Here is a 17,198-nt window from a genome sequence, read left to right on the forward strand (position 1 = left end):
TTTCTCCATCGAATCTGAATGAGATCCTTGCTGGGTAGAGTAATCTTGGTTGTAGGTTTTTCCCTTTCATCACTTTAAATATATCTTGCCCCTCCCTTCTGGCCTGTAGAGTTTCTGATGAAAGATCAGCTGTTAACCTTATAGGGATTCCCTTGTATGTTATTTGTTGCTTTTCCCTTGTTGCTTTTAATATTTTTTCTTTGTATTTAATTTTTGATAGTTTGATTAATATGTGTCTTGGCCTGTTTCTCTTTGGGTTTATCCTGTATGGGACTCTCTGTGCTACCCGGACTTGATTGAGTATTTCCTTTCCCATGTTAGGGAAGTTTTCGACTATAATCTCTTCAAATATTTTCTCAGACCCTTTCTTTTTTCTTCCTCTTCTGGGATGCCTATGATTCAAATGTTGGTGTGTGTAATGTTGTCCCTGAGGTCTCTGAGACTGTCCTCCGTCCTTTTCATTCTTTTTTCTTTATTCTGCTCCCTGGCCGTTATTTCCACCATTTTATCCTCTAGATCACTTACCCGTTCTTCTGTCTCAGTTATTCTGCTATTGATGCCTTCTAGAGTATTTTTAGTTTCAGTTATTGTGTTGTTCATCACTGTTTATTTGCTCTTTAGTTCTTCTAGATCTTTGTTAAATGTTTCTTGTATTTTCTCCATTCTGTTTCCGAGATTTTGGATCATCTTTACTATCATTACTCTGAATTCTTTTTCAGGTAGCTTGCGTATTTCATCTTCATTTATTTGGTCTTGTAGGTTTTTACCTTGCTCCTTCATCTGTAACATATTTTTTTGTCATTTCATTTTTTATTCTTTTGATGGGTGGTGCTGTATTCCTGTCTTACTGGTTGTTTGGCCTGAGGCATCCAGCACTGGGGTTTGCAGACAGTTAAATGATAGAGCTGGGTCTTGGTGCTGAGTTTAGGACCTCCGGGAAGCATCACTCCAATTAATATTCCCTGTGGTGTGAGGTTCTCTGTTAGTCCAGTGGTTTAGACTCAGAGCTCCCACCACAGGAGCTCAGGCCTGACCTCCAGCCTGGGAACCAAGATCCCGCAAGCTGCATGGTGCGACAAAAAAGAAAAGAGAAAGAAAAAAAGGAGCAGTACAATATCAAAAAATAAAAAACAAAATAAAATTAGAAAGATAAAAAATATATTAGGAAAAATATAATTGAAACAACTGCAACAAGGTAAAATAAAACCACAACAGAAAAAAGAAAAAAAAGGGGGGAGGTGTGGGGGGAACAAGCCAAAAGGAGAGAACAATAACGAAGTATAAAGAATAAAATAAAATTAGAAAAATAAAAGATTTATTAGGAAAAATATAAATGAATCAACAACAATGAATCAACAAGGTAAAACAGAATTCCAACCTAAAAGAGGAAAAAAGAAAAAAAAAAGCCTTGGCTATGGGGCCGGAGTTTGAACTTAGTCAGGGGCAGGCTTTAGGGTGTTGCAGGACCTAGGTGGGTTGGGGGGTGACAGAGCATGATGACGGGGGGGTGACAGCCAGAAAAGGCCTTGGGGTCAGGGCCTAGGCAGGGCAACGTTAAAGTGTGGAGTTGGGCCTCTGCTTAGGACCTGCACAGAAGGGGAGAGGCAGCACATCCAAAGATGGGCCTCTGGAGTGTGGAGTTCTGGAATTTGGAGGTATGGCCCTGGGTGAGGGTGTGTGGGTGGGGTTTAGGCCCAGCACATTGGAGGGGGTCGCCGAGTGTAGAGGTAGAGCCCTGGGTGGCGGTGTAGGGGTGGGGCTTGGGCTCTGCGTGGCAGGAGGGAGGCTCCGAGGGCCGAGGAATAGGCCTGGGAGCCCAACTGGCTCCCTGATGCCTAAGTGGACAGGGAAAACGCTGGCCACGTTCCCTTCTGTTCCTCTGCACCCCTCCCCCACTGTCTCCCACAAGGTCTCCCCCATCCCTGCTGGACCCCTAACAGTGGGTAGGTTCTGCTGGGTGTGGGAACTCCTCCCCTCCCCCAGCCAACCCTCAGGGGTGCTGGTCCTGGAGGTCCAGCCTTTACTTTTGCTCTCCCTTCCCTCCCTCCCACTCCCTCAGGACCCACATGGCTGGAGGGGGCCTCAGTGGGCAGAGGATCAGGCCCAGGAGTTCAGCAGGTTCCTGGGGGCCCAAGAGGGCAGGGGAAAACTGGCCACACTCCCTTTTGATCCTCTGTCCTCCCAGTGGTCCCCCAATTCCCCCTTTGGTCGTGGGATCCCTTCCCCTTCGCCAGATGCTGAGAGGGTGTGCAGAAAAGGGAACCTTCTTGCACTATTGGTGGGAATGTAAATTGATACAGCCACTATGGAGAACAGTATAGAGGTTCCTTAAAAAACTAAAAATAGAATTACCATACGACCCAGCATTCCCACTCCTGGGCATATACCCTCAGAAAACCTTAATTCAAAAAGAGACGTGTACCACAATGTTCATTGCAGCACTCTTTACAGTAGCCAGGACATAGAAGCAACTTAAATGTCCATCAACAGATGAATGGGTAAAGAAGATGTGGCACATATATACAATGGAATATTACTCAGCCATAAAAAGAAACAAAATTGAGTTATTTGTAGTGAGGTGGATGGACAAATAGTCTGTCACACATACAGAGTGAAGTAAGTCAGAAAGAGAAAAACAAATACCGTATGCTAACACATATATATGGAATCTTAAAAAAAACAATTGGTTCTGATGAACCTAGGGGCAGGACAGGAATAAAGATGGAGACATAGAGAATTGACTTGAGGACACAGGGAGGTAGAAGGTTAAGGTGGGACAAAGTGAGAGGGTAGCATTGACATATATACACTACCAAATGTAAAATAGATAGCTAGTGGGAAGCAGCTGCATAGCACAGGGAGATCAGCTCGGTGCTTTGTGACCCCCTAGAGGGTTGGGATAGGGAGGGTGGGAGGGAGTCGCAAGAGGGAGGGGATATGAGGATATATGTATGCATATAGCTGATTCACTTTGTTATACAGCAGAAACTAACATACCGTTGTAAAGCAATTATACTCCAATAAAGATGCTAAAAAAAAAAACCAAAGCAGTGTGCCAGTTGAAGAATAAAGCAAGGAAAGAGAAGAAACCAATAAAAATGATTTAAAAAATAATAATAATAAAGTACAATAACAAGGGAAAAAACACAGGACAACAGAAAAGCAAAGTAGAAATGGAAATATAGTAAAAAAAAAAAAAAAAGCAAAGAAAAATATATTAATGCAAAAGAGGAATAAAATATAAGGGAAAAGAATGCAGAACAACAGAAAAGTAAAGAAAAATAGAAATGTATAAAAAATAAAAATATGTTATAAAACATGGAGATCCCAAAATACTAAATAAAGACTAAAACAACAACAAACAAACAAAAGAAGAAAGAAAAACAAATAAAAGCTCGAACCAACAACAGAATGAATCAAAACATAGTAAAATTAATTATAATAATTATGTTTCCCTGGGGTCTCTGCTGTGAGTGTCCTTGCACACGCTGTGAGCCACAGCCCACCTCCGCCTGCCCAAGAGGCTCTCCTCTGCCTCTGGGCTGGTCTCTAGACCTGCTGCGGGCCCTGTGGGGACCACTCAGGCTCTGATCTGGCCCAATTCCCGTGTGTGCTGCCCCCAAAGTCCACAGCTGCCAGAGCTAGACATTTTTCATTTGTGGGAACACTCATTGTCTACTCAGATATTCCGTAGATGCAGGGTCTACCTAGCTGATCGCGGGGATTTAATCTGCAGCTTGTACAGCTGATGGAAAGATTTTCGATCTTCTTCCTTGGTCACCCCGTCCCTGGGGTTCAGCTTTGGTTCTATCCCCACCTCTGCATGTTGTCCACCCACAGAAGCCTGGTCCTGAGGCTGCCTTGGAGGTCTTGGGTCACCCCTGTGAGGACTGGGCGCAGAGGTGGTATGACTGCTTGGTTCATGGGAGCCCCGGTGGTGCCAAATGCAGGGAAGCTGGCGGTCATGGGCACAAGAGACATGGCCCTACTCAGGGCCTCTTCTGGGGGAGCTTCTTTTATTGTCGTCAGCACGAGCCAGCATGTGAGGAGAGAGAGGCTACAATAGTGGCTCCTCACCCTGCGTGTGACTCAGCAGTAGTGCCCTGCTCCCATGGCAATCCAGTCTTCCTCCACAGGTACTCCCGGCTGCAGATTTCCTCCCTCCTGTCCCCCCAGTCCATCTCCCTACATCCAACCGCAGCCCCTGCTCTGGGCCTCTTCTTCAAGCCCCACGCACTAGCTCCCAGCCCTCTTGCACATCTGAGAACACACCTCCCAGTCCAGGGCACGTAGGGCCAAGGTACGGACCATCTGTGTATTTCCCACTCTGTCCCATCTGCCTCAGATCGGCTGCTTCACCCTCTTCCAATGGCCTCAATGCTTCCCTTCTGTCCTAATCGATTTCCCTGTGGAGAGGGCGTTTCCGCAAATTAGGGACTCTCTCCTCAGCTTCAGCTCCCCCGCCCCCAGTGTGCAGGTCCTGTTCAGCTTCCTCTCCTCCTCCTTCTCCCTTCTTTTTTTTCCGTCCTACCCAGTTTTCTCCCTTCTTTCTTTCCATCCTACCCAGTTATGCAGGGATATTTATAGTCCTTTCCGGCATCCAAGGTCTTCTGCTAGTTTTCAGCCAGTGTTCTGTGAGAATTGTTGCATCTATAGATGTATTCCTGATGCATCCGTGGAGAGAAATGAACTCCACGTTCACCTACTCCTCCGCCATCTTGAATCTCCATCTCCCATAGATTTTAGCTTGTGTGTTTTCATTTTCATTTGTCTCCAGGTATTTCTTGATTTCTTCAGTGATCCATTGGTTGTTTAGTAGCATATGGTTTAGCCTCCATGTGTTTGGGTTTTTCTGCAGTTTTTTCTTATAGTTGATTTCTAGTGTTATAGCATTGTGGTAGGAAAAGATGCTTGGTAGGATTTCAATTTTTTAAAAAATGTACTGAGACTTGTTTTGTGGCCTACCATGTGAGCTATCCTGGAGAATGTTCCACGTGCACTTGAAAAGAATGTGTATTCTGCTGCTTTTAGATGGAATGTCGTGTATATATATATGACATATATACATATATACGAATAGATTCCTTTTTGGTCTAATGTGTCATTTAAGTCCAGTGTTTTCTTATTGATTTTCTGTCATTCTGCCTGGATGATCTGTCCATTGATGTAAGTGGGCTGTTAAACTCCTCTACTATTATTGTGTTATTGCTTTTGATCTCAATTTATCAATTTTATTCCCTTTTCTATCACAAATTAAATAATGACAATTTTAACTGTGGCACTAAGTTCAGTAATATATTAGATCTAACTTATTGGAATATTTACTGTGTGCCAAGCTTTATGATAAGTGACATGTGTATAACCACTTTTTTTGTTTTGGTTTTTTTTTTTTTTTTTTTGCGGTACGCGGGCCTCTCACTGTTGTGGCCTCTCCCGTTGCGGAGCACAGGCTCCGGACGCGCAGGCTCGGCGGCCATGGCTCACGGGCACAGCCGCTCCGCGGCATGTGGGATCTTCCTGGACCGGGGCACGAACCCGTGTCCCCTGCGTCGGCAGGCGGACTCTCAACCGCTGCGCCACCAGGGAAGCCCTGTATAACCACTTTTAATCCTCAAAGACTATGAGATGGGCCTTAGAGAGAAAGTGGAAAGCAACCAGTTTCCACTGATAATTGATAGTCAAACAATGGCTTTACTACTGAAACCTCAACTAATTATTGTTGAAGTCTCAGAGCTGAAACAATGATCACATGATTTTTTTTATATAGACAGTGCCAGGTTTTTAGCTTTTGTTTCATTATGCGTGAGGTAAAGACCTCTGGCTATTCATAAAGTTCCATCTCTCTTCTTTGTGGACTCACATGCAGCTAGACTACATTTCTAAGCATTCTTGTAAAGTGTAGCTAAGTGCTTACGTTTTAATACATGGTAAGGGATATGTGCATCTTCTAGACCCTACCCACAAGCCTCCCCAATGTGCACGCTGCTCCAAGCTCTTTCCTCTTCCACTGGCTGGATGGACACAGTGATAAGGCATAGAAGAAGGTAGACCAGAGAAGGACAGACCCCAGAGGAGAGTTACTCTGGCTACTTGAGTAGCTGCCCTGGACTGTAACATGAGATTTCAAAACCTATTTGGTACTACAGGCTACTCTACCCTAACTAATTGAACACATTAGAGATTTTACTTTGTATTTTATAATTAATTTTATAAACATATGCAGTTTTTTTCTTGTCACTAACAATAAGTAATAATACATAATTAATTAATTAAAAGAAATAGGATCATGTCTGGCTGACTGATTTAGAGCAGTTGTGCTCCACAAGCAGGGAAAAAATCTTTTCAACAGACTTCTCTGTAATTCAGCCAGCTATGCATTTAGAGAAATTTTCTGCTCTAGAAATGAAGACATGTCTTTACGAAGCCACCTATCTTTTCATAAGCCTCAATTCTTACCATTAAAATATTTGTTTTGAGGAGGAGCTGAGTCATATTTTAAGTTTCTTCTCAAGAGCAGTATTATTAGCCCCCATTCCACAAATGAGGACACCGTATTCACTTTCTGTTTGTGCTGTAAAAAAATTGCCACACACTTAGTGGCTTAAAAGAGCAAAAATTTATGATGTTACAGTTCTATAGGTCATACTTCTGATGGGTTTCATCAGGCTATATCAAGGTGTCTCCAGGCTGGCATTCCTTTCTAAAGGCTCCAGGAAAGAATCCATTTCCTTTTCTTTTCCACCTTCTAGAGACTGCTCACATTCCTTGTCTTGTCAATCTCTTCCTCCATTTTCAAAGCCAGTAATAGCAGCTTTGAAGTCCTTCTTATACACCATAATCCTGACCTCCTTTCCTGCCTCCCCCTTCCACTTTTAAGAAATATTGCAATCACATTGGGCCCACATTGATAATCCAGGACAATCTCCCTATTTTAAGGTCAACTGATTAGCAAATTTAATTCCATCTGCAAACTTAATTCCCCTTTGCCATGTAACCTAACATATTTACAGGTTGCAAGGATTTGAACTTGAACATCTTTGAGGGGCCACTACTCTGCCTACTATAGAAACTGAGGCTTACGAATGTCAAGTTGGCACTACCAGTGTTTAGATTCATTCCATAACTATGTTTGTATCTTTGCCACCTGTCCTTTAGCTCTTCATTGCTGATTAAATTAAATTCATTTTTCTATCTCTTTTCACTAAGATAAACCTTTTGGTTTTGGTGAAGAATGCTTTGTTTTAAAAGAATTTGAATTTTTATTAAAGTCTTCCTATGTGGCTAACCCAACTTTGTGACACAGATTTGATTAGTACACAGATACTGTGAACCACATTTCTCCAGGCTTTCAGAACTTTTGACCTTTTATTTATTTATTTGTTTGTTTGTTTAATTTTTTGGCTGCACAGCATAAGGGATCCTAGTTCTCCCGCCAGGGATCAAACCCATGCCCCCTGCAATGGAAGCCCACAGCTCTAATCACTGGACCGCCAGGGAATTCCCATAACTTTTTTTTTTTTCCCCATAACTTTTGACATTTTAAACACCTCTTTCCTGAAGTAAAATGAAAGTCTCCATTCCTAACGGGGACACTTTCTCCCCAATGGCAGAAATAGAAAATATGCGCCTATGTCCACTCTCGGCCCCAGATCCAATCTCTGCTCTTGTTTGTCATGCATTGTTTGCACAAGAAGCTGACCCCTGCGGACTATAAATCCACGGCTTGCTTACATTTGGCTTCTAAATATGTTCAACCAATGGGAGATAAGGGTGGAAAGAGAGAGAGCATATTTTTTCCCCTGCACCTTCCCTACTTTGGCACTATATTTACATAGGGCTGATTCCACATTCCTCTTTAACCATAGCTTTCACTGGGAGGCCCCTGGTCCATCTTTTCCCTTTGGTACTAGGGGTAATGTTCTCCAGCTGATGTTGGTCTCTGGCGCATCACCATCCCTTGTTTGTTTCCTTCATTTGCCCATAGGTACTTCTATGAGAAGTTTTTCAACAAATCTCTCCATTTGAAATGAATCCTGTTTTCTGCTGGAACTCTGACACAATATCCCCAGGCAAATGTTTTTAAAGGGCATTTTTACCTTTTGTTAATGGTAAAACAAATAGATCTGTTCAATGGAGCTGAAAGTTCTACTTTGATGATATATAAAAATAGCCATGAAGAAAGGAAAGGAGGTAGCCAGTAGGGTTTTCTGCACTCTCCCTCTTTATGCATTTTGGCTCTCACCCTCATAGTATATAGTTTCCTCATAGAGATCAGAACGACCCATTCATTCATTATTCAATATTTATTTGAAATAAAACAGTGGTTTTATTATACTGGTGTGTGAAACAGACAATGCTGGATCTTATAGCTGAGTAGGAGGAGGTGGAGGGAGACAGTCCTCAAATAATCAAACAAATGTACAACTACAAACTGTCTTACCTGTTTTAAAAGAAAAATAGAGGACACTGTGAGCATGGAAGTAGGGGTGCTACTGACCTTGGAAGGGGCCATTGGAAGCTTCCTCATGAAGTGATATATGTGCCAAGGTTTGAAGGAAGGGAATGGTAACTCAGAGCAGAAGTGGGAATAGGTAAAGCATGTAGTGTGGTTGTAGGAAAGTCTCAAGCAAAGCACAAAATGTACAAAGGCCTTGAGGAGACATAGAACTTAACAGTTTTGAGAAATCTAGAAACCATTGAAACTGGATTGTAGAGAGCAAGTAGAATGGTAAAAGATACATGAGGAACACTGGCCAGGATTTTGCATCCATGGTAAACATTTTGGTCATCATCTCAAGAACTGTTGGAGGCTACTGAATGGTTTTAAACAGATATGTGATGACGAGATGTATGTTTCTGAAAAACTCTGGCTGCCACAGAAAGAATGGTTTGTCAGAAAGCAACAGGCATGAAGCTAGCAAGATAGACTGTTTTTCATCTAGGCAAGTGATAATGGTAGCCTGAACCAGGATGGAGATAGTAGAGATAGAGAAAGGGGGACAAATTTGAGAGATGTTTGAAATTGGCAGGGATTTGTGAAAAATAGAATATGAGGATAAGGGAGAGGGAAGTATCCAGTATGGGCCCTCAATTTCCAGATTATCCAACTGTATGAGGCTTTTAATGAGACAGGAGCAATTGGAGGAAGTCCAGATTTAGAAAGGGAAACAGCATATGTTTCCTTTAGGACATGCTCCTTCAATATGACCTTTATCATATTGTATTTTTTTCTGTGTGGTAAGAATACTTAAAATGAGGCCTACCCTTTTTATAAATTTTTAAGTGTATATACACTATATATTCTATGTTGTGCAGAAGAAGAAAAAAAAAATCCTGAAATTCATATGGAGCCACAAAAGACCGAGAATAGCAAAAGTAATCCTAAGAAAGAAAAACAAAGTTGGGGGTATCACATCCTGATTTCAAGATACGTTACAAAGCTGCAGTAATTGAAAATAATATGGTACTGACATAAAAACAGCTATACAGGCCCATGGAACAGAATAGAGAGCCCGGAAATAAACCCATGTATATACAGTCAGCTGATATTCAACAAGGGAGCCAGGAATATACATGGGGAAATGGTGTTGAATAGTACATATTCAACAAATGGTATTGGGGAAACTGGATATCCACATGCAAAAGAATGGTAAGACTTTTAGACGAGACACCCAACTAGTTGAATCACAAAGTAGAGGTACACAAAATTCTGCCTCTTTGAAGCGAGATCTAAGCATGAGAAATATAAGGATCTTTAGAGAACAGATAGTGGTGGACATTCTGAGTATGGAGGAGAGAGAATAGAATGAGAATTGAAGATGATTTTTAAGAAGTTTAGAGTTTAGCAAAAGTGGGTATTGTGTTTAATCCGGGAGATATTGGATGAAAGATATCATATGCTTTAGGAAAATTTATTGAAGGTTTTAGTATTCCTTAACTCTCTATCTTTCAATCTTTCACCTAAGTTGTAGCTATACTACCCTTTTCTAAAAAGAAAATATTCTTCTTCTCTTTTTCTGTTCTTTACCTGATTGAAAGAAAATTAGTCCAAAAAATCGTAATTTTTTCCTCATATTCCAAAGAAAATAAGTATTTCAATTTCCTAGCATTCAATTATTACTTTAGTAATAATAATCCAAATTTTTATTTTCAAGCTTTCAAATGGAGTTTCCTTTGCAGTGGATCTTAATTTTGAGATGTCACGGACCTTTGAGAATCTAATGAAATAGTAGACCCTTGTCTCAAAGGAAAGTGAATATGTCCACCCCTAAAATTTTGTAATCAAATTCATGAGGCTCAGGGATCCCCTGAAATCCATCATCCAACATAGATTCCCTAGAGATAGAAGATTAAATCCTCTTGCTCTAAGAAACATAGAAAGAGTGTTTTGCTCTTTTTGCCTTAATTTTAATGATACAACAGACTGCTTTGATTTTGGGTACATTAGGTATTTTTTTAAGGACTTGAATTCCTGATATTTTACATATGTTTTGTTTCAGAACTCATGGCTTTTAATGATTATATATTTTGATACTTTTCATGACATTGAACTTCTCCACAAATGACAAAATGGAAGATCAAAGAAGTTTTGAAGGGGAAAAAAAAGCAAACCTTGATTTCACAAAAACTATCTCTAGAGAATAACTTTCAACCTGATAAATTTTCCCTTTGGCAAGCAAATTATTTGTTCCTTATGCACAAACATGTTTATTTGATTTTTTCTTATTCTTTTTCCATGGAGGAGTACACTGAAACTAAGCTGCACACACAGTATGAGAAATATTTTCTAGACCTTTATCTGAAACATAACAGATTGTAAACACAGTAATGTAAGACATGCAAAATTAATGTCTCTGCTTTTCCCATAATTTTTTAATAGCAACAGTTCTCCCTTCTGATAGTCCCTTAACTGAGACTGCAAAGCCACTGGTTTTTATTGCGGTTTTTACTTTTTGGCATCCCATTTTATAGCAGTATATTGATGTCTGTTGGCTCTCTAGCTGCAACGTTACTATAGATGTAGAAGATTCTTCAAGATATGTGTATAGTCAGAAATGCTTTATTCAGGTCCAGACCAGTTCTGCCACTGTTCCCCGGCCCCTGAATAAAGGAGAGTTCTATTACCATGACCCGTGCCTGGGACACAAGCCCTCAAGAATTAATTGCTGCCACTAACCAAGCCAAGTGTGACTTGGTGATGGTCAGAAATCTGACTCAGGATCACAGCAGCAACCCTGTCCTCTCACAGTTGAAAGGGGTGGGGGGGCACCCTGAGAAGCATCAGGTTGGTGAGACTGGCGTGCTTTATTAAAAACATTTCCTTCTGGGCTTCCCTGGTGGCGCAGTGGTTGAGAGTCCACCTGCCGATGCAGAGGACACGGGTTCGTGCCCCGGTCCGGGAGGATCCCACATGCGGCGGAGCGGCTGGGCCCGTGAGCCACGGCCGCCGAGCCTGCGCGTCCGGAGCCTGTGCTCCGCAACGGAAGAGGCCCGCGTACTGTGGAAAAAAAAAAAAAAGAAAGAAAGAAAGATAGCCTTGTAATTGAAATGAAAATGAAGAGCACAAGATTTCCCAGGCTGTCAGAGTTGGCAAGCAGAGAGCTTGTGAGAACAGCAATGGAGGTAGAGATTCATGGGGCTAAAGAGAAAGCAGAACAAGCTGAATGCTGTACTCTTGACCGCATGCAAAGAATATGCCAACATTTAATTTTCCCACCTAAATATGATAATCCAAACGGAGGGGCAGGCAGAGGACTGCCAAATCCGTCCATATTTTCAACTTCGCTTAAATATGTGTTTTGGGAATCATATAAGAGGAGCATAAACAAAGTTCTTTCATTTTTTTGAAAACCTTTAGATTCTTCAAGTGCAGCATTAATGCAAATGCCTGTGGTGAGAATTAAATACAGATCCAGCAACATTTTTTTTTTTTTGTGGTTAGCTCTGAGGGCTATGGCAAGGTGGTCCCAAGAATTTGAATACTGGGGAATTTCGAGACCGACAGATAGTAGATCCAAGCATAGATATGCAAAGTCACCTAAAGTGGTCCATTGTTTCAAGGTACATGTGGAGTGGTGGGGTGGGGGTAGGGGGGAGATACCTACAGGAAATACTGACTTTATTTTTTTATTAAAAAAATTTTTTGAAGCTTAAAACAGAAATTTATTTTCTCACCATTCTGTAGGCTAGACATTCAAATTCAAAGTGTTAGCAGGATTGGTTCCTTTTGAGGGGTTGAGAGGAAAAATCTGTTCCATGCCTCTCGCGCAGCTTGGGGTGGTTGCTGGCAATCCTTGGCATGCCTGCGTAATTCCAATCTCCTTCTGTCACGGCCATCTTTCTTTTGTGTATCTGTGTCTTCACATGGTATTCTCCTATCTAAATCTCTCTCTCTGTCTCTTTTATAAGGACACCAGTTATGGTGTATAAAGTGTCCATTCTACTCCAGCATGACCTCATCTTAACTAATTACATCTGCAATGACCTATTTCCAAATAAGTTCACACACTAAGGTTATGGGAAGGACATGTATTGAGGGGGCAGGAGACACTATTCAGTCCAATACACGTTCCCTGACTCTCGATTTAAAATAAGGTGCACTATATATATAGTTATGGAGCTGTATCTATAAACATAGCCACGAGTTATTTATTACTGGCCAGTGGTGAGCAAGGTACTTCATTAGACCACATTTCAAGCATTGTACTCAGTTCTGGGCACATCATCCCTGAGAGGGAATGTAATTGAACCAGGTTGTGAACATGGTTATGAAGGTTTTAGAAGTAGTGTTATATGGGAAATAACTGGGCTTGCTCTGTTGGAGAAGAGGTTTGGGAAGTCTTCATATCCCTCTGCAGTAGGACCCGCCCGTCAGAGGAGAGGTAGTAAGGAAGATCAGATTGTAAATTACATAGATCACAAGTCTGTTCTCCTGTGTGTGAGAAGCATGGTGCCGCCTTTTGGGCGGGTGGGGCTGAGGGTTATCCTTTTACATTAAACCAGATCCAGCTTCCATCTCTCAAAGGACAGGGGATACTGACTTTAAATACTAATGTAATTACAAAAAGACTAAGTCAGTCAGACTATGAAGCCACTGATCAAACTTAGAAGTACAGAAAAAGAAATGAAAAAGAAGTACAGAAAAAAGAGAGAAACTGATCATGTTAATAACAGCTAAAGTGTTGAGAACTGAGTGTGTGCAGCCACAGTCCTATTTACTTCTCATAGCCATCCAATTATTTAAGTACCAAATTATTCCTATTTTATGGATGAGAAGACAGAGGCTTAGTTGCAGCTAAATAACTTGCCCTGGCCACACAACTAAGTGATGGAGTATGAGTTCTAATACAGACAGTCTGGCTCCAGGACACATTAGCAGGGCATTCTCGGATAAGGAACAAAGATACCTGCCTTCAAGTGTTCTGTTTTAATGCGTGCCTGTGGTTAGAGTGAGAGAGGTGTATCGGGCAGTCGCATCCTGGTGCCTCCAGCATATATTTCATTCATCATTTTTTTTCCCCCAGTTTTGCCAACTTTATTATTTTTTTTAATTAAAAAAATTCTGTAGTGCTTTACAATTTGCAAAAGTTTCACACACATAATTTCATATAATCCCAAAATAACTTTTTTCCCTGCTACTGCTACGTTGCCCCTCTCCCCTTCCATGTTCCCACTGGTAACTGCTAGTTTGTTCTCTGTATCTGTGAGTCTGCTGCTTTTTTGTTTTATTCACTAGTTTGTTGTAGTTTTTAGATTCCACATATAAGTGTATCATGCAGTATTTGTCTTTCTGACCTATTTCACTTAGCATAATGCCCTCCAAATCCATCCATGTGGCTGCACATTGCAAAATTTCATTCTTTTTATGGCTGAGTAGTCTTTCATCGTCTATATATACCACATCTTCTTTATCCATTCATCTGTTGATGGATACTTAGGTTGCTTCCATGTCTTGGCAATTGTAAATAATACTGCTATGAACATTGGGGTGCATGTATCTTTTCAAATTAGTGTTTTTTCTTTTTCGGGTAAATACTCAGGTGTGAAATTGCTGGGTCGTATGGTAGTTCTATTTCCACTCATCATTTTTTATTTACTAACTGACAAACACTATTGAATAACTTTTATGGGCAAAACTGTGCAAATCATTGGGATACAAAATCATGAGTAAAAACAGATACAATTCTTCGTATCACGGAACTTACAGATGTAAGACGGCAATGGTGACAAACGCTAATGGTGAAAAGGTAAAGGCAAAGGTAAATGGGGCCAGGAGAGCCTAGACCAGGGCAATTTGTCCAAGTCAGTGAGGCCAGTGAAGCATTCCTTGGGGATGCTCTATGTGAACCAAGATCTGAAAAAAGCTGTGAAGCAGTGACTCCGTGAAGGAGGGATGGTTGCATGAGGGTGCTAGAGAGGAGGAACTGTGCATGCCGTGTTGCTGGGGCTTGGGAAGCTACAGCAAATAAGAGACCCAGAAACACCAGGTGGTAGGAGCTGTGGGGCTGGGGCACGTGGAGGAAGATGAACTTGGAGAGGGCCACTGAGACCAGGTAGAACCTCAAATGGCATTTAGGAGATTTGTATCATGTGTCCCAATAGCAGTGGGACATCATTGCTGGAGGGGGCGTGGGGTAGTGATAAATGTTCTAATAAACCATTATAATTATAATATGAAGGATCAATTGGAGAATGGAAGCATGGAGATCAGGGAGGCTATTGTAATTGCCCAGGTGAGAAATGAGGGTAATTGAAACACCATTTTGTTGACAGTGATACATTGAAGTATAGACGTAGGTGAGATTTTTTTAGAAGCTAGAATCAACAGGACTTGGAAAAGAATAAATTATGAGGGTTGTAAGGGAGAGAATCCTATCCAGGGCGACTCCTGCGATTCTACATCGTGCAGCCAGATAAAGGCAGTGCCGTTCGCCGAGACAGAACCCTAGGAGAGATGGTTTTGACGGGAAACTTCATGAGTTTGTCTGGGAGATGTGCATATTTTGAGATGCCTTTGAGACATTCAAGGGGAAATGGCAAGCAGGCAGGCAGATAGAGGGGTTGCAACTCGGAGAAGAGGTTGAGGCCGAGATACGAATTTGTGAGTCATCTGCCTCTATTCCGTGATATAAGTTATGTGCGTGGGTGAGATAGCCTGGAGAAAGATACAGAATAAGAAGAGGACCAGGGAGGAAAGCTGGAGGATGTCCAACATTTATTCCAACCCCCCATCCCTGGTTCCTGCCTTCCAAGAAAACTTCAGATTCAAGGTGAGCTAACTCCAGGGAGAGAAAGCCCTCATCCTGGGGAGATTGAGTGGCCTCAGCCCTGTGCCAGCATTTCCACAACATAAATTCAAATGTTCTTCCTGAGAATGATGTCGATTCTCATGTAAATTTGCACATGAGGGGAGAATGTACAGATTGTGTGAATGAGATGTTTGTATTTTAAATTAGTAAATTGGCACTCTGCTGCTGTCTCACTTTTGTACATTTCAGATACGGTGAGTCAGTCTCTCAGAGCCCACAGGAAAGAGTCTCAGAGCCTTGGTCACTTTCAGAGGGACACATCTGACCAAACTCTTCCTCCTGTAGACCCCACTTTCAGCTCCCATGATAGTTATTTTCACATCTCAACTTTCAGTATCCGTGGAGCTGAAAGCAAGATGCTGCTCTCTAGAGATTCTGGAGAGACCCAGACCTTGAGTAAGATGGAAATGCTTGGTTAATAAGCATTATATGAAGTTCTAGGGAATCAACACAAAGTATGAATTAGTAATTGCCTGGCAGTAAAGACCCTGTTTAAGGTAGAGATTCTGAATTTGTGGAAAACCTGGATTGCACTATGACATGAATTTCTTCCCCCAAACCAAGGAGGCAAGCCTTAATTTCTTTATTGTGGCCTCTAGATGTTCTTTTTGAGAGAAAAGCAGCTCATTGTTAAATATTTAACAAGGATTAATGTTTATAGTAGGGAAGTATAATGGACAAATCTACTGTATTTTGGTTTATTGTTTTCTTGTCAAAGGCATTTTGTTTAAAAAAGCTCCTCCCTAATTTTGGTCTTTAGAACATGAATGTATGTTCATATCTCCATAATTATGTTCACATTTGACATATTTTGCTTTTAGGCCTTTTGTTTTGGGCCATGCAATCAAATTATATCTTACAAATAAAAGTATAAATAGAAGCAAATGTAGAAAAGGTACTTAATCTCTTTGTACCTCAATTTTCTCAACTCAAACAAGGACAATAATACCTATAGAATGGGGAAAACAATTTTCTCACTGTCCTCACATTTCTGCCTAAAATAAAAAATAGAAACTTTTCTCTCTTAGATATATTGGCTTAAGGCTTTCTGCTCTTCCTTTCACCTTTCTCATTAGCTTGTCCCCACAGGATGAGAAGGAATTTATATAATTGGTGAAATGAAGAGTGTCTGGCATCCACTAATCAATCCATTGTGCTCTATTGGGCAGGGATAATGTGTTAAAGCTTGGTGTACACATATGGGCTTTCTCTCTCTGCTCCTCTATTTTGGTTAGGGTAAAGCTAGCGGCAGTAACAAACAGACCCCTAATGTGTGCTGTGGCTCAGTTACAATAAAAGTTTATTTCTCTTTCTATAACAGTCCAAGGCAGGTGTTCCTGGTTGCCGGGGTTAGAGGGGAGTGCATTTCCAACACATCGTGATTCAGAGGTTGAGAATCCTTTCATCTGTGGTTCTGCTGTTCTCTAGCCTTGTTGTTATCTGCATCCCACTGGAAGAAAGTGAAAGACAGTGAGGAGGGACAAAAAACCCTTCTTAGAAGCCTTGGTTCAGAATGGCACACCTGAGAGATTTAGGTAAAAATCCAGTAGTTTCTCAGGTTTTCGGCCTTTTGGCCTCTCTGAGCTTGGTGAGCTTTGAGGCAGGTAGTAATTCCCCAGGATGCTCTGGAAGCCCAAATTCATAAAGTGTGAGTCCAGAGATCTACATCTGGGCTGTTATATGAGGAGGCCTCTTCTGGATTCAGGGTTAAATTCTCCAGTCCAACTTCACAACATACTGGTTAAGCGCCCTCTCCTGAAGCCAGAGTTTTGGGGTTCAAATACTGGTCTTCTACTTACTATATGTCCCTGTTTCATTCCTTTGTAAAGTCAACCTCTCCCCCTCTCTCTTTCTCCACTTCATCCTCTGTGAAATGAGAATAAAAATAGA

The sequence above is a fragment of the Delphinapterus leucas genome, chromosome 11, assembly GCF_059928025.1.
Source record: "Delphinapterus leucas isolate spDelLeu-1000000601 "Yukka" chromosome 11, BTC_Dleu_Yukka2, whole genome shotgun sequence".
NCBI lineage: Eukaryota > Metazoa > Chordata > Mammalia > Artiodactyla > Monodontidae > Delphinapterus > Delphinapterus leucas.